General features: G+C 38.8%; 1 protein-coding gene across 1 annotated transcript in view; it reads right to left on the bottom strand.

Moving 5' to 3' along the window:
* NFYC (nuclear transcription factor Y subunit gamma) overlaps positions 1–21,483 on the bottom strand; it is a 58,256-nt gene extending 36,773 nt beyond the window's left edge. The window contains exon 1 of the mRNA XM_044998139.1: positions 21,276–21,483. The gene's annotated coding sequence lies outside the window, so the exon portion shown is untranslated. The remainder of the gene's footprint in view (positions 1–21,275) is intronic.
* Between the last annotated feature and the right edge of the window lie 257 nt (positions 21,484–21,740).

Consider the following 21,740-nt stretch of genomic DNA (forward strand, 5'->3'; position numbering starts at 1 on the left):
GTCTTAGCTGTACTGAAAGCTAGTTTCTGGGCCACTGATCAATAGCACTTGTTCTTCTACATGTGCATTTGCCCTGCTCCTGTCCCAAGGGCTGACTGTGATCTTGCTTTGAAATCATCCTTTGAGAAACCATACCAATGGTCTGATAACTGCTTCCCAAAAGACACAGTGCCTGAACCTGCTGTACATATCTCTGCTTCAAGGCCTACTCAAGAGGACATATAAACTTTCAGCCTGGCAGCTGATCCACCTATCAAGAAATACTATCAAAGCCTCAAATGTATTCCATTTACCATTCCAAATAACATAATTTTTAGGACAGAGGCCAAATAATATAGCTGCAGCAAGCTGGTAGCATAAAGATACAATAAACTACAGTCACAGAAAGGAAATGAATCCTATGTGCTTGGGAAAAAATGAAAAGCTCAGATTTTTAACCTGCTTTAATGGTGAGAGACTGTTCTCTTCACCACCCGAACACACTCAGGCCCTGTCCAAGCTGGAGCACCATGCTGTAAAATGGTTGTAAAGCAAGGTTCTGCATAGCATTACAGAACTATGCTGACAACAGTTTTTAAACAATGGTGTAGATCGCAAGGTTAGTGCTGCAATGTGGACAGATTTGCTTCCAAACTAATGATGCTAGAGTCTATCAGTTCTGTCCCTTTCTCTACTTCCCACTTAGTTGGGTCCTTGCTTGGACTTGGAACACGTTAGTAACTGCCCGGCCTTGCCTAACACTAGATTTTTGGGGAAAGTTCTCACTGTTACTAACATTGATGCAGATCCACAAGCAGCAACAGAGGGACCATTAGTGTAGACAAGGTCTCCAGGAGGCCACTGGCATTTTTAATACTGTGCTGTCTAACCTTGAGTGCTGTAGTAGTAGTGTGCTCAGCCCTTCTAGTCTCACATACTGAAGCAACCAGCATGACAGACTTAGAGGAGGCACTGATAAGAACCAGAGACCTGCATGCAGCTCTCCTGAAATAGAAAGATGGTCAAGCAAAAGATAGCACATGAAGACAGAGAGGTATTACCTGAAAGAGTCTTAGGGGCTCAGTGTTTCAGAGTATTCCATAAAAAGAATAATGAATGTGCAGCTTGGGTGCCTGATTTGTAATGAATTAGGCCCCAATATATACAGTCATAGTTATGCATGACAAATCCTTTCCAACAGAAAATCATTTGAATTAGTACAGAGGTTTGTTTCCACTTTTGATATATCCACAAGTGGAAACAAAAAACGTCTGGTACAGAAAAAAATTTTTTTATTAACAAGTGGGGAAAAACATGTATTTAATGTTTATATATTATTTAAAAATACGTTTGTGGCATTGTAGAACCATTTATTAATTTTGGAAACAAGAAGAATCTAATTTCAACTAAGGCAGTGAAAACTTATAAACAGGAAATTACAATAAAGAAACACCAATCTTGACTCCCCATTATTGTCAACATTAGCTGATATCTAGTCTCTTTGGACCTTTTATAATAAACACTAACTCTGTACATCAACACCTTGTTTTCCAGCAAGGTGGTGCTTTAACAGAAATCAATAAATGAGGGTCAATATTTGCATAGCTGATAACATAAATAAGTGATCACATGAGGAAAACATACTTCTTATTTTATCTAGATTTCCTATATCGAAAGAAAGAATTCCCTGAATAAGCAGAGTTAAGTCTCTTCAGGCTCTATTAGGTGACATCTGGTCCATCTGTCTGAGCCAGTGTGCAGGAAAAGATTCTTAGTCCACTTTTAAAACATTCTCCAATTGTGTTTTAAATGCTTCTTATATCATGACCCACAGGAAGTCAAGAAAAAAAGGACCAAAGTTTCTGTGATTTAAACATGCAGCCATATAAATATACTAGTGTAATCAAGTAGAATCCTCACTCTACTATGAGCACAGTACACACACACACACACACACACACACCAAAAGCCCATCCTTACCATTTTCCAGGGCTCTGACTTTACTGACAACTCAAAAAACAGAATTAAACCTCAACCTAAGATTTCTCTTTAAGCATGACTGTTCTTAGGGTTTTCCCTGCAGGACTGCTATCTATCTCTTTCCAATTGGCTCTGATAGGCTCTGCAACTATGTTTATACTCCTTGACTGGCGCTAACCAGACACTCCTGATCAAACTTCAGAGAGTGACTCAGTTATTGCTTTTCATACAGGCTTCTGGCACAGAAGCTTAGGTGGCTCAGATGTACCCCAAATTTCTGTACAGAATCCTGTTACAACTAGCTTTTCAGAATATGACCAATTCATCCAAAAGTGAAGAAATCTTCTGGGAAAGTGGAATAGCACGCTTTCCTATATAATCAATCAAAAAAAAATATTGTCAGCAAACCTTAAAGTTCATATCAGGCTGCAGGGTATTAATTAATCTACCAGCTTTTAAATATCCACCAGCAATCTTGATATGTCCTTGGAAAGGATGCAATTAAGCTACAGTGTTTACAAAGGCCTCATTAGAAAGGTGCGTTCTGAGACCCTAGGGATTTGTAAGTTTCCTTTCTAACCACATTTTACTAGTTAAAGGTTATTTGCATAATAGTTCCTAGAGACCCCAACTTGCTTGACCATGATTCAGTGACATGACCCAAAAATGGGATTCCTGTTCCGCAAAATCTTTACAGAAAAATACAACAGAATGTTTTATATTAATGGTTATTATAATTATTTATATTATGGTAGCACCTAAAGATCCAATCAGGATTGAGACCCCATTGTGCTGTACATGGCACAAACTGTCATTTCAAATTGTGAAAAGTAGCAATTTCTCAAGCTTTTCAAAATACTGAAGACTTGTCTGAAGTAAATCTATCTACGTTGCCCAGGATTTAGGCACATTATTTCTATAAATATTAATCAGAATCACATCAAAAAAATGTGCATTGGACTGAAAATGTACACTCTAAATTCTGCATATGGTTGCAGCAATTCTGCATTATTTGCATCATACTGTATGCCAACAAGCCATCTGCCATAAAAACAGGGTCTTGTGCTCTTAGCAGTGGATTGGGAGTCAGGGATCCACAAGTTCTGATCACAGCTGATATGACCTCCTGAGTCCAAAGACAAGTTACAATCTATTTGCATCAGTTCTTCCATAAAATAGAAATTCCAGGAGTGTTGTAAAGCACTTTAAAGACAAAAAGTGCTAGTAAGTGCTAAATACAATTATTCTGGCATACACAGCAGCAGCAGCAATAATGCAGTGATCGGTAAAACATAGTAATTCTTATCTTGAGGCACAGGAAATAAGTTATGCATAAATTAGGGCAAGAATATCAACCAGAATCAAGAGATTTAGGCACATCTATCTATAAATGGCTATAGAGTAATTTAATTTACAGGATAATTTTGAAGCTATCTCCATAAAACAGTGCTGCAAAGATACAAACGTTCCCTCAGATGAACATGAACATTTCCCACTGACTTCAATGAGGGCTTAATCTCCATATTCAAGGAGATGGTAAGGCCTTTTTTTATTTGAAAAATCTTAAGGAGCACTTGCAAATATTTAACTGCTTCACACAAACCAACATACAGTATTTAAAAATACATGTTTCCTTCTAATACCTTTACATCAATAAACTTCTAGAATTCCTCAGTTTCATTTTAAATTTTTCCCCTTTATGAAAAAGTTTTAGATGCTTAAGTTGCTTGGATAATAAATACCTAGCACTATACATTTCTTTTTGGCTTCAAAACACTATGCAAACATTAGTTCCCACAGCACCCGTGATGTATTTTACCTATTCCCATTTTGGTGAACTGTGGCACAAGACTTGCCCAAGGTCATAGTGAGTTGCAGAGCCATGAACAGAAGCGAGGAATTACTAGCTTGCAATGCCATGTGTAACCCATTAAACTACAGTGAAGTGAGTGACAGTGCACATGTGAACTTAATCTGGCCATGTGACTCCTCTTGAAGTGCAAACTCTGGGATGAAGACCCTGATCCTGAAAAGAATTATGCATATGATTAACTTTAACGTGTCAGTAATCCCATTTAATTTAATGGAACTACTGATGCTTAAAGTTAGGCATGTGCTTACGTCTTTGCAGGATCAGGGACCAAGACTCCACATTTGTTGTAGTAACCTGCAAAAGGAAGCAACTATTCTTTAAACACTCTGGCAAGCATTTAAGTATTTGTCGTATAGACCATAAACATAAGTAAAGTTACATTATGCTAAGAGATGTGTGCATCAACACCCAGATATCCCACATGTTGAATTTTGCATGTGAATTAATACACTAAGGGCAACATTGCCTAGTTGTTAAGAGTAGGGACCAGGACTCTATTGCCAACTCTGGCAATGACTTACTGTATGACCGTGGGCAAGTCAGAATTGCTATGCCTCAGTTTCCCCATCTGTAAAACTGGGATAATACTTATCTTTATAGAGCATTTTGAGCTCCCCATTTGAAATGCGCTATGGGCAAAGTACTTCTATTACATAATATCACAGAACTCATGTTAAAGAACTCCACTGTGTTATCCATGTGACTTTGTACACAAAATGACTGCATATATAATTTTTATTATGCAAACTTATTTCTCTAATTTTAATCCTAGTGATGGTTCTCAGTTTTATTTACAAATTAGACAAACACACACACCATAGGGTTTATTCCATGATAGGACCACCAGACACCTTAAGTGCACTGAAAGGCATGAAACTGAATGCAAGAGACTCAATAATTGACCTTTTCTTAGTGCAGCACACGACTAAAGTATCATAGTGACTGTAAAATGCTCAATTTTAATGTTTTTAAAAGGTGATCTATTTAAAAAGTAAGCAAAACTAATCTGAATTGCTGTTTGTGTCAGTTATTTTAGTTTCCTTTCTTCCTTTGAACCAGAGAGCACAAGGTCACAGCTAAGATTTGGTACTTTAAAAGTTAAACATTTACCAAGATTTTTTGTGTTTTCCCTTTGCACTCAATCCTTCCCAGGTTTGGTTTCAGTGTTTGCAAGATTTTTTCCCCATACAGAATAAAAATGGATTCAGAGGGCCTTTAGATAGATAAAAAAAAAACAAGTGTTAAGATATACCTTGTATATATAAATTTCTATATCAAATGCTGAGTAAAGATGTAAAAGACTCTAATAATCTGAACACTTTTTGAATAAGGTCTATTTCACATGGTAAAATACTACATACTTTGTATACATTAGAACAACATCCGAAATGGTGCAACTTGTCTCCTAACTTTAATCTTGTTCACTCAGGGAATCTAGTATGAAATATGTGCTATATATTGTGGTTTTATAAATTTAAATCATTGTTTGTAGCAACAAAGCTTTGCAAACCACGAATTTGCCAGCTCAGACACAACAAAAATTTACTCACTTGCAGTTATTCATGATCATGATGTGGATAATAAGTGAATGATATTTAACTTACCTATCCAAAAAAAGTTACTTGGCCTAAGGAATAGAACTGTGGAAGGTTGATGTAGTGTAGTTTTAAATTTAGCTTAAAAAAGCACTGCTGAAATAAATGTGACAACTTCTCGCTCCTCAGAGACATGATGTCTCTTATTCAGATTTGTACAGAATATGCTGATGAAATTTCAGGGCTGTTATTTGGCATCAGCGAGATACAAATTAAGTGGATTTGTCACATGTCTAAAAATATATTAAATAGTTTATCTAATTTCAAGGACTGAAGATGATGAGTTTTGGCACACAACTATATTCTCAGGCTCAAATATGTGGCAGCAATAAATGTCAGCATACATTTCAAACTATACTTATTTAGAACGTGCCCTGGGCTGGAACATTAGTAACCTCAATACTCAACGGTATTTTTAAGCATTTTGTGATTTATACCTACATTAGTCACTATTTTCTACATAACTTTAGGCTACTATCTGGTAAGTGTCCAATAAGCATATAAGTGAAAATGAGTGTCCTTCAAGTACTAACATTTTCAGAAACATGGTTAAAACTGTTCAAAAAATGAACAGAATTAAAAGTTAGTTAACGAAGCCCTTGTAACTACAAAAAGAATAGTGTATAATTTAACAACAACAAAAAGCAGCATTTCATAAGGTCTTGGAAAATCCAAAACAATAATTCTCTTAGCCCTGGAAGATTCCTGAAACCAATTCTACATCTAAGAAAAAAATTAAAAAAGATAACTTGGGCTTCCTGAACACACTTTAGTTCCTCTCTCTTTAAAACATCAAAGAACAGAGAAGATACCCTCCTGCCTCCTACCTCCACTCAAAAATTAATAGTAGCTCTATGCACCCTACCTTAACTTCCTTGAGAAAGTCTTTTTAGGCTCTCAATAGGAAACACTTCAGTGTGAAAGCCAGCAACACAGCTCTCATTTGTGGGGCATCACCTTTGGAATTTGCTGCTTCTTGACAGTCCAAGAAAGCCTGGATTGGGTGATATCTGGGCATGACCTAAGAAGTTTATTTAGCATTTGGTTAAGTTTATGACTTTATTTTTGCTGCATTTTGTATTTTAAACAGCAGCGATGACTGAGCATTATACATAGATTTCTCACATGTAGTCCTTACTCAGGCAAAATGCTCTTAAAACAATGTAGGATTAGACCATATGGTTTTTTTTGGTGGGGAGGAAGTTGGGGGGGGGGGGGGGGGTTGTGTGTGTGTTTTTTGATGTTAGCCCTCACATACTAGAGTTGTTTATACACAACACATATGAATATAGACAGGGTTTTTAATAAACAAATCACATATACCCACATACACTTAACTACCATTAGACAGTCAAACAATGTAACTGGCTGAAAGACCTAAGCCAGTTGAGTGCTATTAACCAACTATTTAGTAGTTGCATCAGACAGGGTTCATATAGGACACTGAGCTCAAATGCAGATGCTGCAGCAATTTTGGGGCAAAGTTGTGATTTAATCTTAATGCAGCACTAAGTGCTACATATTTCTTTGCTCTTCTGTTGCATTTGTAGGACCAACCATCAAATTGCAAATAGGGGGAAAAGGCAGAAAGAACAATTCAAAATAGCACCAAAATATCAGCAGACACCATATATAAAAATAAGTGATAGAAAGCAAAAATTCTCCTTGTAATTATTTAATGCACGCATAATTATGGATTTGAAATTTTTATTCTTTTTCAGATAGAAAAGAAAAAATAATATTTGCATGGTTTTTGTTGTATAGCAGCTGTGATTTTTTTGGATAGGAAGGTTGTTTATTTTGTATATGAAGATTGTTCAAATAATTTTTCTGTATATTTCTTTATTCATTCTTTTGATCCATGTGCTTTGTAAATAATAAAGAAACTGTGAAAAATGAAATTAAAACCAGCATATCTATCCTACTTTTACATAAGGAAATACTTGAGGAGTCCATTGCCTCAGTTTTGAGGCCAGCAGATATCGAACTGCTAGGGAGGTTGACTGGATAATCCACTAAATCTTGTGCATTTCTAGCTTCTACAATTCTGTCCTATAAACAGCATACTATATAAGTGCCACCAATCTTCACCCTACACAAGTCTGTCATCTTCAGTGAACAAAAGAAAAAGACGACTACTCAGACTGACCCAATTTTATACAAAGTGACCAAGTAGGGCAGGAAGTTATAAACAGACTACGGAAATCCCCCAGACTCAAAAAGACTCCTGAATAAGAGACCCCTCAGGATTGCAAGAGAATTCTTTCTTATAAGGAAAAATATCCAAAAGATAACTCCCAATAAGTGTTAGTATCTTGGAAGTTTGTTCCTGAAATCAATGTTCTTATAACAAGTGCTGACAACGCTTTTGGACACCTGGAGGCACCAGGAGATTAATTCACTAATGTTTTGAGAAACAACATTTTAAAAAATGGTACAAGAGACAGAAACCATACAAATTCACTTTATTACAAATCGGCTAAGTCCTGAAATTGGCAGAGGTTGATTCACATGACCATACAAGTTAAAATATGGATGCTTTACCACAGCATGAGACTCGAATTTTCAGCCCTTTGGTTGTAAAGTGACTTCCAGTGGATAACTACACTCAATCATTCTATATCCCACTGCTACTTTTTCAACTTGTGGGCAATAGTTTTCCCCACGATAAACTTCAACTCCAAAATCTCTCTCTCTCACACACACACACTCTCTTGCAGAAACAATGGGAGATAGATAGATAGATAGATAGATAGATAGATAGATAGATAGATAGATAGATAGATAGATAGATAGATACCTTGTTCAAACTAAAAACCTGGCTTCACTATCACGTGGACCTGAAACACAAAAAATGAAATCTGATCCTCTCAAACTGAGATCCCAAACCTACATTCCTTGGGCACCTTAAACTCTCAAAGAAACCAGTAGGAGTTTTGGGTGAGCACAGAATTCAGGACTAGGCTCCTACTAAATTTACTGCACTGAGTAAATTGGGGTAAAAGTGCATCTTCTTCACTTCCTGCCCTGCACAGTGGTGGGGAAGAAAGCAGATAGAAACTGGTCCCATTTGTAAATAAATCCCTTACTAGCTCTACTGAAACACTTTTATAATTCTTCAGGCCTTCTTGACATAGTTAAATAAAGATGCATCTATCTTAATGGTGGGGGAGGGATAGCTCAGTGGTTTGAGTGGCCTGCTAAACCCAGGGTTGTGAGTTTAATCCTTGAGGGGACCAATTAGGGATCTGGGGCAAAAATTTGTCTGGGGATTGGTCCTGCTTTGAGCAGCGGGATGGACTAGATGACCTCCTGAGGTCCCTTCCAACCCTGACATTCTATGATTAATTAAGCTCTTAACTTCAGACAATGTTAAGCAACGGTGTGTAGTAGTAAGAACTGGACATTAAAAAAGCACCTTTGGTAAGGATTTCCTATCTTCTCTTTACAGCATATGTGCACACACATACACACACCTTCCAGCCTCTCACCTCTGCTTCAAAATGGCTCAATGCACCTTGCCTTCATTTCTCTGGAAAAAAAAATCTTAATCTTCACAGGGAAGACTTCAAAGTGTCATTCATTCTTTTGCTTGAAAATGTTATTAATGACCTTCATAATCACAGTAAAAGTCCATTGATTCTGGCTGTTAACCCTGTACAAAGCTTTAATATTACTACTGTTCACATACAAAAAGGGACCCTAAAGTACAAACAATTTTGGCTAACGTTAGGGCTGTTTACACACAAAAAAAGGTCAGTTTTAACTACATTGGTTAGGGAGTGAGAAATCCACACCCTTGAGTGGCACTGTTAAGCCAACCTAAGTCCCTGTGTTCACATTGCTAGGTCGATCTACCAACTGCCTCTTGGAGAGGTGAATTATCTACACTGACAGGAGAACGCCTCCCAACAGTGTAGGAAGTCTTTGCACTGAAGCAGGGCAGCTGTTCTGCTGTAGTGTTTTAAGTGTATACAAGCCCTTAGTGTAGCGCCCCTGACCTTATCACTTTCTCTGATTTGAAACTAGCATGGAGGCAACCCAGAATTAGCACTAATACAACCCAGAAGTCGAAGTTGAATAGGCTTTGTCTGCAAACAGAAGACATTATTGATATGTGTGATTAGTTTAAATTCAAAATATATATTTTGAGTAGATAGTATCTGAAGACCATGCTAATCACAGACCTTTTATTCTTGACTCTTGGTAAACTTTAATTCCAGCATGCATGCCTTTATTGTCACAGTTATTAACATCACAGAACAGTAATTCTTTTTTAAGATCCAGAAATAATGTTCTGGCCTGCTTTTCCATCTCCCACACAAAAGATAAGCTACAAATGTAACTACTTCGGGCTTTTAGAAAAACACTTCCATGGCCAACAATTGAAGATTAGAAAGAAGATAAAGAGCATCAGAATGGGAATATTGAATCTGTCTCATGCAGTTCACTCATGACAATGCAACGACTGTAATGACAGGGAGATTTAGAATCTTTTGGTATGGGTGGGAAAGAGAAGGACTGCGATGTAATTTGGATCACTGTTGAAAATCATTTCTAATTTAGATCTACAGCCTATTCATGTCAACCTCAATGTTCCCAGACATCGGAAGTAACTTCATTTTTCAACTTGGATGCTTTTTTCCAGTTCAACGTGGTATAAACAAACTTTGTCCTTCATTCTCTAAACTCGGAGCAGCAGTATTTCAAGGTCACTCTTCCTAGCGAAGGAAGGCCTTGCTCCAGCAACTTTCACTGCAGCACCATTTCGACTGCAAGAGCAATAAATAAATATGGAATACAAGTCTTTTATTCCGTTTGCCATGCAAATCCTTTACACTGAAAAACTTCTAAGTTAAGCACTCTCTCATTCTGTTTCCATAGCTGTCCTTTGCAGGACTACAGATCCTGTAATACTGCTCTACTGCAGGAACATTCCAGTGACCTTCAGTCCTTATTTGCAAATAAAAAGGAAAACAAAGGGCTGCTTATACTTGTCAAGTGTTCTGTTGATGTTTGTACAAGATACACAAGGCTTCATTACTCCCAAGAACTGAATAGTTACTGATTAGCAACCTATGTGCTAATGTTAGGCTTCATATCCCCTAACCTAAAAATGTGGCATTATCTGCAAGGGCAACAGAATGTGCTGCGCTTACTAAGACTTTCACATTCTGATAATAGTAAGAGTACTACAATTTTAAGAAGGCTATATAATATGAAGTGACATATTTTGTAGTACATATGCTATCTAAAGAGTTACGTTAGACTCTTCATAAAGGATGCGATTTAAAGGATTAATGTATCTCCTTTTCAGTCAGCCTCTGAAGACATTATGAATAACCTGCAGTGAGAATGAAGACAGCAAAATTTTACCCATCATTATACAGCCATTTTAAAGAAACAGTACTATTCGTGATATACAGGGGGAAAGTTATGAAAGAATTTAACTTTATGATTCAGGGCCCTGAATATGAAATCCTACTGGACAGTAATGCATATTTGTATACAAATTCATAACAGTGTCACTGGTGCTCTTTGTACCTTTAAAGTAAAAGGAAATGTGGAGAAAAATTCACTCAAAATATTACATTTTCTTCTTCTATGAAAGCTTCAGTGCACTTGAACAAAGAAAAATTATTCTGAAAAATAGTTCAAGCTTTGAATCTCCATATTGGTTGTTCAGAATAAGTATTTTATCGCTGTACTACTTTGAAAATTAATAGTTTCCTCATTTATCTTCCCTTATCTCTACTAAACTAGCAAAATACAGTTGAAGGGCATGCAGAATCCAAATAGAACAAGGTACAGTAGGTGCAATGTAAGGTATGCAAGGAATGTAAAGTGGCCATTTTCTGAGACAGTTCAACTTATCTCCTCTCCTTAAAGCTAGACAATTTCTGTGATTTCCACATAAAACAAAAATTAAACTTACCAGGAATTGCATTAATTTTACAAGCAGTTAATTATCCCTCTTCAGACAGGGAGAAGCAAGTCACTCCTATCCATCCCCCACCAAAAAGGAAGAGGAAACAAAGGCAGCAAGAGATGCAGAAAAATGGTTCTGGAATGTCCAATGCAGTTCATAACTGAACAGCTGCCCTCTCAGCAAACTATTCGCCATTTTTCTTTGTCTTTCAGCTGACCCCTGCCTCACTGAAAAACTCCCGAGTCGCCAATGAAACACTGTGCAGCCTCCTTCCACTTTAACAGTCAAAGGCATTCAATCTAGCATGCTATTTGACACCAAATCTTGCCTCCGCTGCTGTCTTATTGGTTAAGCTCCTTTATCTGTTAAACTCACAAAGTCTGGATTGGCTGCTCATGTCATCACTAACCTCCATTGTACACTTCCTGTTTTAAAGTTACCTTGAGATGCAGAACAGGGGTCAGACACAGACTTCAAACTAGAAGGAAACTTACATAAGGAAATATTTAGTAAATATATATAATACAAAAACTGACAAGATATTTGACAAGATCTTGCACATCTGACAGATTTCCTGACACTAATGTAGAGTCGTACTATTTCCCACCCCAAGGATTTCTTATTGGCTATCTGAGGTCCATTTAAAAGAATTAAGATAATTTAGGGGCTTTTGATTGGCCAGATAGGTTGTCTGTGTAACATCAATACAGTACCATATAGCAGTTCATCTGAGAAGACAGTAAGCACACACTGGAAAGTTACTGTGTGAAAACAATATAGGCTTTTCTTTATTATAAGGCAGGAAAAGCAAGCCTAAGACAATTAGACTAACTTTAACTTTAATGTAGCAGAACTGAAGTAATCTATTTGAGCCCTAGTCTTAATTATTTGCACAAAGACCTTTTATAGTTTTCCAAAACAGATCTGTCATTCTAAGTAATTCGAGTTAAAAAAAACAAAACAAGCTAAGACAACTTTAAGGTTGAACAATTAAGCACTCAAAAAATGAAGTGCCACAGTTACAGATTGCATGTGAACCCTTAACTTTGTGAGTGCAGTAAGATACAAGGCATAACTACATTATTATAAATTGTACTGTTTAAGAAAATGTACACATTTGCACTTGCATGTACATTCTCTTTTCATCAGCAGCACATAAATGCAATTCAAGAAATCAGGCAGATAACTGAAGTTAAATTAGATGAATACATAGGTGACATATGCCATTAATGTTCACTGAGAAATATAAATAGTTAAAATACATTTTACTTAATGTGTAGTATGTTATGAACGGTTCACTGTGTATCTTTCATTAGTGATTTTCATGGACTGTGTGGCGCTCACAGGAGTAGCAGCCAGTAGTAGAATGTTACACAGGTAGCATAATTGTAGAAAATTATGTTGTATTTGGAAAAAAAAAAAGATCAATTAGAAATATTTGGCTACACATCACAAAATGCCCTATCCCATGAACCTCATGAGGATCACAGTAGGAAGCACTTCTTCACATACTAGATGTCGGTAGGAAAGAATCACTTTGAGTCTCAGGATCTGTGCTGATTTTTCCTCCAAGGCATGAGTACCTTATGTTGCCTCATGAACTTTACTGTTTCACTTGGGGAAAGGGTTCCATGGTACCTAATTCACTGTTGACCTTACAAAACACTTCATAAATGAAGCAAGTATGCCAACAGAACCCTTTACCTACCTACTCTAATTATTTCACTCTGCAGGTGTTAACTCTGCACTAATGTACAGCATGACCTTCGTTAGCTTTGAGTGAACTTAGCACAATTAAAAATGTTCTGTGCTAGCTCAGTACTCAATTTTCAAAGTCTGTTCAGGCAACCAAATCAAGATCCTTTTCCAATGGAACGCTTAAAAAGGTAGGTGTCACTGAAGGCTATTTCCATGCCATATTTCAAGAGTCTACTATCAGTCATTTTTGATGTTCAAACAAGGGTTCCAAGTATTGTTTCTACAACAGGTTCCCCTGCTCTCAAACATCTAAACTATTTTTGCTCTTAACTCCACCCCCGACACTCTCTCCCAAAAAACCCACCTCTCTAAAATAAAATCATCACCACTTTCAGGGAGAAAAGAAGCCTGGAAAACTTTAGAAAATTTAAAACAACTGAGAGTTTAAAAGTAACTGAAAACATGTGCCTAAAATGGAAATAAACCTTTATGCCAATCAAGCCACAGAGGCTGCTATATTTCAAGGTCAATGTTCATATGACAACAGGTCTAATCCAAAACCCCCTGAAGTCCATAGAAAGACTCCCATTGACGGCAGTGGGCTCTGGATCAGGCCCAAGATTTGTAATAATGGACTAAACACAGCATGTTCTCATACATATACTGAAGTAGGAATGTATTTTGTGCTTTGGATAGGGGATTAACAACATCTAAAGCAGCAACGTATCTGTATTTTTTATACCAGGTTTCAAACAAATTGTATCCCAAAATGCTTTACACACTTACAATAAGTGTTAATTTATCTTTCCCTCCACTATTCTATGTTAAGAAGCATAAAACAGAGATGGTACTAAAAGATTAAGTTAGACCCAAACAGCTGATAGAAATAAATGCATTTCAGAAAATATCTACCCTAGTGGTATATGAAATATTTAGTAACAAAAGTTCAATCTTCATAATAATGTTCTTAAAAATCTCAAAAATCTAGTAATGCTTAGATTAACTAACTGTAACACTACATAGTCTAAGGACCTTATTCTGATCTGCTGGACAGATTGCACATGCTTTATTCTTATCATGAAATCAAGGGGAGTAAAGCCAATACTGAGCACTTTCGAAAAATCCCACCTGAAAGCCAGTAAGGGATGAAGATTCTGGAAGACAGCAAGTAAGTTGCATGTTTCCACCTCTGACTGATTATATGGCTTATTAGTTATCTTGGCTACTGAAAGTTATTATTGCATGCTTACAGATAAGAGTTGTTTTTTCAGAAGTGACAATCTACTGCAAGGTATTCACATATATCATTAAAAAAAAACCAGATAGTGGCACTAAAGAGACTAATAGATAAAAATTTCTGATCTCAAGTGCATAGAATCAAAAGGTAGATGAATCATGACATTCTGATGGCCTATGAAGCTAGGAAGCTTGATCACTGTAAAGAACTTAAATTTACAGCATATGCAACATTTTCCTTTCTAAACTTAGTGACAATAAAGAGTTCTGAATGAACAGGTATTAGGAATTAAAATTCTTTATTTATTCTGTGCCTCAGACACAGACATTGAGCAAGCTCCCACCATTGCCCTTCCAATGTTTAACTGGAGGGACCACCTTTAACTAGTGTTGTCTCTGTCCGTGTTTGGCTTTACGACCAAGACTGACATGGAGGTGGCTTTTGCGATGTGACAACTGTCCTCAAGTACCTGAATTGATGCTTCCAGGCAATTGCACATAGATGGCCATCAGATGGTGCTGATGTTCCCTCTTAGTCATTAACTGTTTGATATGGATTTGAATCAGAAACCTAGAGATGAAAAGCTCCATATCCAATTATCAGAGCCCCTCAGTATTTTAGTCCCTCCCAACTGTTTAACGTCAAACAGGTGGCTCACAGGCATAAAAACTGTACAACAGAACAGAACTAATTCCGATACACGTTGGACAAAGGATGAGATAGGATAACTGTTAACAAGAATCTGAAGGGTTACCAAGGAGGGAAATAACAAGGAGTCCGGTAGCATCTTAAAGACTAACAGATTTATTAGGGCATAAAGCTTTCATGGGTAAAAAACCCACTTCTTCAGATGCAAGGAGGGAAAGGAATTGTTTAGAATTAGAGGGTATCCACATGAGCTTTTTTGCCCCAAATTTCCCATGGTTGGTCCCAATCATTCAGCACAACAGGTGGGAGTGTAAGCACAAAGATGGCTCCAGGCACCTGCCAGCATTTAAACAGTGTTGTCTAACCCTCTCTTACAGGTCCACACAGCACAGTGTTTAAAACACCATCTGCTGCCAGTGCCTTGTCTACACCATCGATGATAGCAACTGTAAGAAATTTGGCACAAACAAGCCTAGTATAGTAAAAGCATTAAGAGTCATACCAGGATGTTACATAGCATGGGACAAATATTGGTAGAGAATGTTACTGAGAACTGGACATATTTCAGCAGCAGTTGCACCAGTGCCAAAAACAATAGTAAAATAACGTCTCTACTGCTATTTGAGATTCCCCTATTTATGTAGCCATGGGTTGAATTAGCCCATTTAGCCACAGCCTCACACTGGGAGCTCATGTTCAGCTGATTATCTATGACCCCCAAATCTTTTTGAGAGCTACTGCTTTCCAGGATAGAGTTCCCCACTATTTAACTATGGCCTACATTCTTTGTTCTTAAATGTATATATTTACATTTAGCCATATTAAAATGCATAATATTTACTTGAGCCCAGATTATCAAGCGATCTAGATTGCTGTGTGTCAGTGACCTGTCCTATTCATTACAGAATCTTAGAAGGGACCACAAGGGTCATCTAGTCTAACCCCCTGTCAAGATGCAGGATTTTTTGTGTTTAAACCCTCCAAGACAGATGGCTCCAGCCTCCTTTTGAAAACCTCCAGCGAAGGAGCTTCCAAGACTTCCCTAGGCAGAAGCAGTTGAGTCTATTTACCACTCCCCCAATTTCCATCATCTGCAATCCTTATCACTGATTATTGTATTACTTCTTCCAGGTCATTAATAAAAATGTCAACAGCCTAGGAACAAGAACCAATCCCTGCAGGACCCCAGTTGAAACACACCCATTCTATTATGATTCCCCATTTACAGTTACAATTTGAGAGAGTTATCGTTTAATCCATATAATGTATGCCATCTTTTATCATTCTAGTTTTATAATAAAAATGTCATGTGGTACCAAGTCCAGTGACCTATAGAAGTCTAAGTATATTACATCAACATTATTACATTTATCAACCAAACTTGTAATCTCATCAAAAAATATAAAGTTAATTTGACAGGATCTATTTTCCATAAACCATACTGAATGGCATTAATTACATTAGTCTCCTTTAATTTTTTACTGAGTCTCATATCAACCACTTGATTATCTTGTACAGGACTGATGTCAGACCAGTAGGCCTATAATTACCTGCGTCATCCCATTTACCCTTTTTAAATATTGGCATAAACATTAGCTTCATTCTAGTCTTCTGGAATTTTCCTGGTGTTACAAGACTTATTGAAAACTCAATATTAATGGTCCAGCGAGCTCCTATGCTAGCTCTTTTAAAACTCCTGGATACAAGTTATCTAGACTAACTGATTTTAAAATGTCTACTTTAATAGCTGCTGTTTAGCATCCTTCCAAGATACTAGTGGAATGGAAAGAGTTATGATACAATGTCTTTCCCCTCCACCCATACAAAACAAATATTTATTGAACTCTTCTGCCTTTTCTGTATTATTGATAATTCTACCATTTCCATCAAGTAAAGAACCAATACCATTATCAGGATTATTTTGTTCCTAATATACTTTAAAAACTCCTCCTTATTGGCCATAACTTCTGGCCACAGATTTCTCCTTGTGTCCCTTTGCTTCCCTTATCAATTTCCTACCATATGTAGTTTCTGATTTATTTTCATTTCTATCAACTTCCCCTTTCTTCCATTTATCTTGATTTTTTTTTAAATACATACACTTGCCTTAATTTCCCCTTAAACCAGGTCAGTTTTTTAACCAATACAGTTTTCTTCCTTGATTGTGGGATTACAGATTTTTAGGCATCTAATAAAGTGTTCTTAAACAATTTCCAATTATCATTCACATTTTTCTGATTAAATTCTTCCTCCCATCTGATTTGGCTCAATTGTTTTCAGCTTTCTGAAGTGGCCCTTTTAAAGCACCAAGTGTGTATATATCACTACTCTGGATTTTATTCTGTTTGCACACTATAAATGTGATCAAGTCATGACCAATTGTACTCAATTTATTCATATTTAATTCTATGATAATGTTCTCTTTATCTGTCAAGAGAAATGTAGAGTTTCCTCCATGCTGGATGCAACACATTTTGAGTTAGGAAATGGTCATCTTTCTTATAGTAAGGTCAGAACTGCCCAAGTGACTAATTCAGTCTAACTGAACAAGTGGATACAACTTGCTATTAAGTTTTGACCATCCCTTCTTTTATAGAACAACAATTAAAAAAATGCAGATTTGATTCTGCACTGTGGTCTTTTGTCCAGACTGTGTACTTTAAAGGCATATGAATTAGAGAAGAATCAGCTGTACTTAAAAAAGCTTAAATATACACATTAAAGAGAAGCCTCTTTAAACAAGGTGTGCCAAGAAGTCAATAGAACACCTGCCAAATATAGTTACTCCACAACAAAACTATTTCCCCCCCAGTTTATATAAGCGCACTGCACTGATTGTGTTTGGTATAAAAATGGGATCTGAGCAAGAATGAAAAAAAACAAAACAAAACCCAACCTGTTTCCCAATCTTCACTTTTGGCAGACAGATGAAAAATAGTTAAGTAGCATCAAAAGTTTTAATCTGACCTCAATTGTGTCATCTTAGTATTTTGTGAAAACATTACAAGTTATTGGTGATAGCTTATCTGAGTGACTTTAGCAGGCATCATATTTGGTGGTACACGTTTATAGTGTGACCTGTTACTATTGTGGCAGAGCTCTGACCTTGCTCCCGTGGGTCCTGCGCTTCTAGGCGGTGTATGCTAGCCTCAGTGGCTCACTGTGACCCTCCACGTAGCCCTTCTCTCTCTAGGGCCAGGGTTACCGTCTACTGAGCCCTTTTCATCATAGGCTGCAAGGAGGTTGGTGAGAGAACTCCCACAGTCTCTGTTCAGCCTCCTGTCCTGACAGGGACCTGACTTCCCCTTCCATGAGCTGTTCCTGTAGTGGTGGGTTGGGGGGAACCCGGGCCCGCCCTCTACTCCGGGTTCCAGCCCAGGGACCCTAATGGTAGCAGTTGTTGGCAGCCAACCTTTCACTGCCAGAGTTGCTACATTTCCCTGGGCCACTTCCCCACAGCTCTCCTGCTTCTCCCTTCTTCACCCTTACCTTAGGGCTCCTTTAACGATGGTTTGAGGGTGTCTTCGGTAACCAGCCCTTCAGCCGCACTTCCTCTCCTCTGGCTCTCCTCTGCCTAACTGGAGTGAGCCCTTTTTATAGTATCAGCAGGGCCTTAATTAGAGTCAGGTGGTCACATTAGCTTAATGGCCTCACCTGACTCGTTACAGGTTAATTAGAGTCAGGTGTTCTCATTAGCCTGGAGCAGCCCCTGCTCTGGTCAGTCAGGGAACAGAAAACTGTTAATCCAGTGGCTAGTATATCTGCCTTCTGCAATACCCAACTGGCCTGGGTCTATCACACTATGAACAGATGGAAACAATGTGTGATATTTTAAATACTTTATTTTAACTTGGACTTTAAATATTCCCTGCATAAACAGTATTTATAATGATGATTTTACATTCATAGAGTACTCTGCTAGTATCTCAACACACTTTACAAAGATTAAATATGCACAACTCTCTGAAATGGGCAAGAAAACGACACATTTTATAGAGAAGGAAAGAGTAGTACAGATTAAACAACTTGCTCAGGGTCAGCCAGCCAGCAAGCCAGTTGGAATAGATTCTAGTGGTCCTAATTCTCAGTCCCCTATATAACTACTAAATAACAATCCTACCCTACTGTGTAGGAGTTTCCAGGGTCAGTCCCAAACTAAAATACTTTCCAGTTTATTCGATCAAGAATTTTGTGTCCACCCTGAATGGCATTTAAACTCATTCATTCCAGGGTTCAGTAGGAATAAAGATCTCTAGCTAAAAGCAAATTCATTAACATTTGAGTGAAAAAGTTGTGATTCATAGTGAAAGGTGAACCAAAACAAGTTATGTTAGAATATATTAGGTCAGGAAGAAGTGAAGAGCTATACACTAGGTTATTTTGTTTGTGGACAATATAATAAAAGATAACTATGTCTTGCATGCTGCCATGTCCTTTGCTCTGCACCACAATTCCTAACTGTTATCACACTGACATGAAATGGTACTTTCAATCCAACTGCACAGACTCTGGCAACTAATGAGGGTACTTACAAGGGCTTATTCACAGAGATTCTAAAATAGACTGGAGCTCTCAATACCAGGAGTTTCTTCTTGAAATCTTATATGGGACACTGGGCTTAGTCAGAAATAAAAAACATGATGATCATTTGCTTCTGAACAGTACACCATTAAGGCACTACACTGGGAGTCAAGAGTTCTGAGTTCTAATCCTAGCTCTGAGTGACATGCTGTAAAACTTCAGGAGGAAAGAAGGTCTAGCAAATAGGCCTCCGGACTAAGATTTAAGGCACCCGAGTTCAGCCATGTACATCCCGTGTGACCTTGGGCAAGTTATTAAAAATCTATTGGTACCTCAGTTTCCAATCTGTAAAACAGAATAGTACTTTCCTTCCTGACATGGGTGATGCAATGATAAAACCTATTAATGACTATGGGATGCTCAGATATCACAATGATAAGGGCCACATAACTTTCTAGACAGAATTAGGAGAGCGCCTACATAACGGGAATGACTAACACCTACTTACTTCACAGAATGGATTTCAAGCCTATTTACTATGCTGTTTAATACAGACTAACACGGTTACCCCTGATGCTGTTTAATGTTTTCATTAATCTCAGTTTAATTTCTCAAAGTAAAAGTAGTCAGTTTAACTTTTGTTTATAGTTATTTTCACTTTCAAGGTTCTTCGTGCTGCCATATTTGGGTTTCAATCACCACATGGGAATGTGTTTAAAAATCAATTGCTTTAATTTGATGATTTTTCATTGTGAAGACATTTCTAGTGGTTTAGTTGTTTTTAAGGGTTTTCTCTCCCCTTGCACTCCCCATTAAGGTTAAAATATTGGGTCAAACTTTGAAAAGGAGAAATGCTTTTGAGATCCTCAGATGAAAGATGCCATAGATGGGCAAAATAATTTGGGTAATATTTTATGGCTGGATATCATCCCCCATTGGGAGTCGATCCTTGCTCAACTTTAGAGAAACTGGGATATTATGGGAATGTATTTCAGATGCAAAGTTTAATAACTTGAGGTTTTGCATGACAATCCTGGAAGACATTCAATACCCATCACTCATTGACACAGGAGGTAAAAGCAAGCTTCACTTAGAAGCCCTCCCATCAACCTAACAGCTGGATTCAGCGAGTAAGCGGCAGTTAAGTGATAACAAGAAAGCACCTGATCTTTCCCATATCTCACACATTTGCTGTACAAGAAGCACTATACACTATTGTGTAGGGATCTGCTCACACTCACTGGAAAAGGAGGAGGAAGTGCTTTATTACTTCAGCATGTGTGGTGCAGGTCCTCACCCCCAAGGGGACACAGGCCTCCGCCTGCTCCACTCATTCGAGTTGCCTGGCTGTGCTGCCTCAAAGGGTTCATTTCACCCCTTTCTCCAAACCTGCTTAGCTTAAACCTCCAGCCCACCACATACTCCCTAGACAACATGTAACGCTCCCCCTGACCTTCCCATCCAGGGCATCCGGCCCCACTAGCACGGATCCTTTTCCTACACGCCCCTTGCCCCCTCCCCCAGCCTGCTAGGCCACCGTACCACCACCCCCCACCCAGCTCCCGCCCTTCCCCCACCCCGTCAGCGCGAGAGGGAAAAGGGGGTGCTTCAGTTTCCTGTCCTCTCCCCGGTCCGCTCTCCCACAGCCAATCATCACGAAGTCCTCACTGCCCGCCTCCGTGCCACCAGCCAATCGGCGGCGATAGGGCAGCTCGGCCAATGGGAGCGGCACGGGCTGGTGGAAGAGTCCACCCTGAGAGCCCCCCGCATCGGCCCGCCCCCCTGACCGGATCCCTGCCCCCCTGCTTCACTCACCAGCCAAGCCAGCGCCGCGACCTTCACCTCCTCTGCCCGGGGCCCCGAGGGGAGGGGGCCCGCTACCGCTCTGCTCCGCTCCGCTCCGGCTGAAGGGAGAGGGGAGGGGGGGTGACAAAGAACGGAGCGAGCGCGAAGCGGGCGAGAAACAAGATGGCGGCTGCTCCGTGAGGCGGTGTAACGGACGCTCCGCCCCTTTCCCCCCTCGGGCGAAACACTGCGCATGCCCGTGACTTGATGCTGGGCCTCGCGAGATCTCCGTGGTGGGAGCGGGATGGGGGGGAACTCACTCCTTCCGGCAAGGGGGAGGGGCGGTCCCAGGCGGAGGAGGGGCCTGGGACGGGGAGTCCAGGGAGGTGGCTGAAGAACCCCGGAAGCTGAATAGCGCATACGGTCTCCTCAGCCGCCCCGGGAGCTGCATGGGCCATAACACCTAGAGTGGGCCGGGGCTCTGCACCCTCACAG

This window comes from Mauremys mutica, chromosome 23, assembly GCF_020497125.1.
Source record: "Mauremys mutica isolate MM-2020 ecotype Southern chromosome 23, ASM2049712v1, whole genome shotgun sequence".
In the NCBI taxonomy this organism is placed as follows: Eukaryota; Metazoa; Chordata; order Testudines; family Geoemydidae; genus Mauremys; species Mauremys mutica.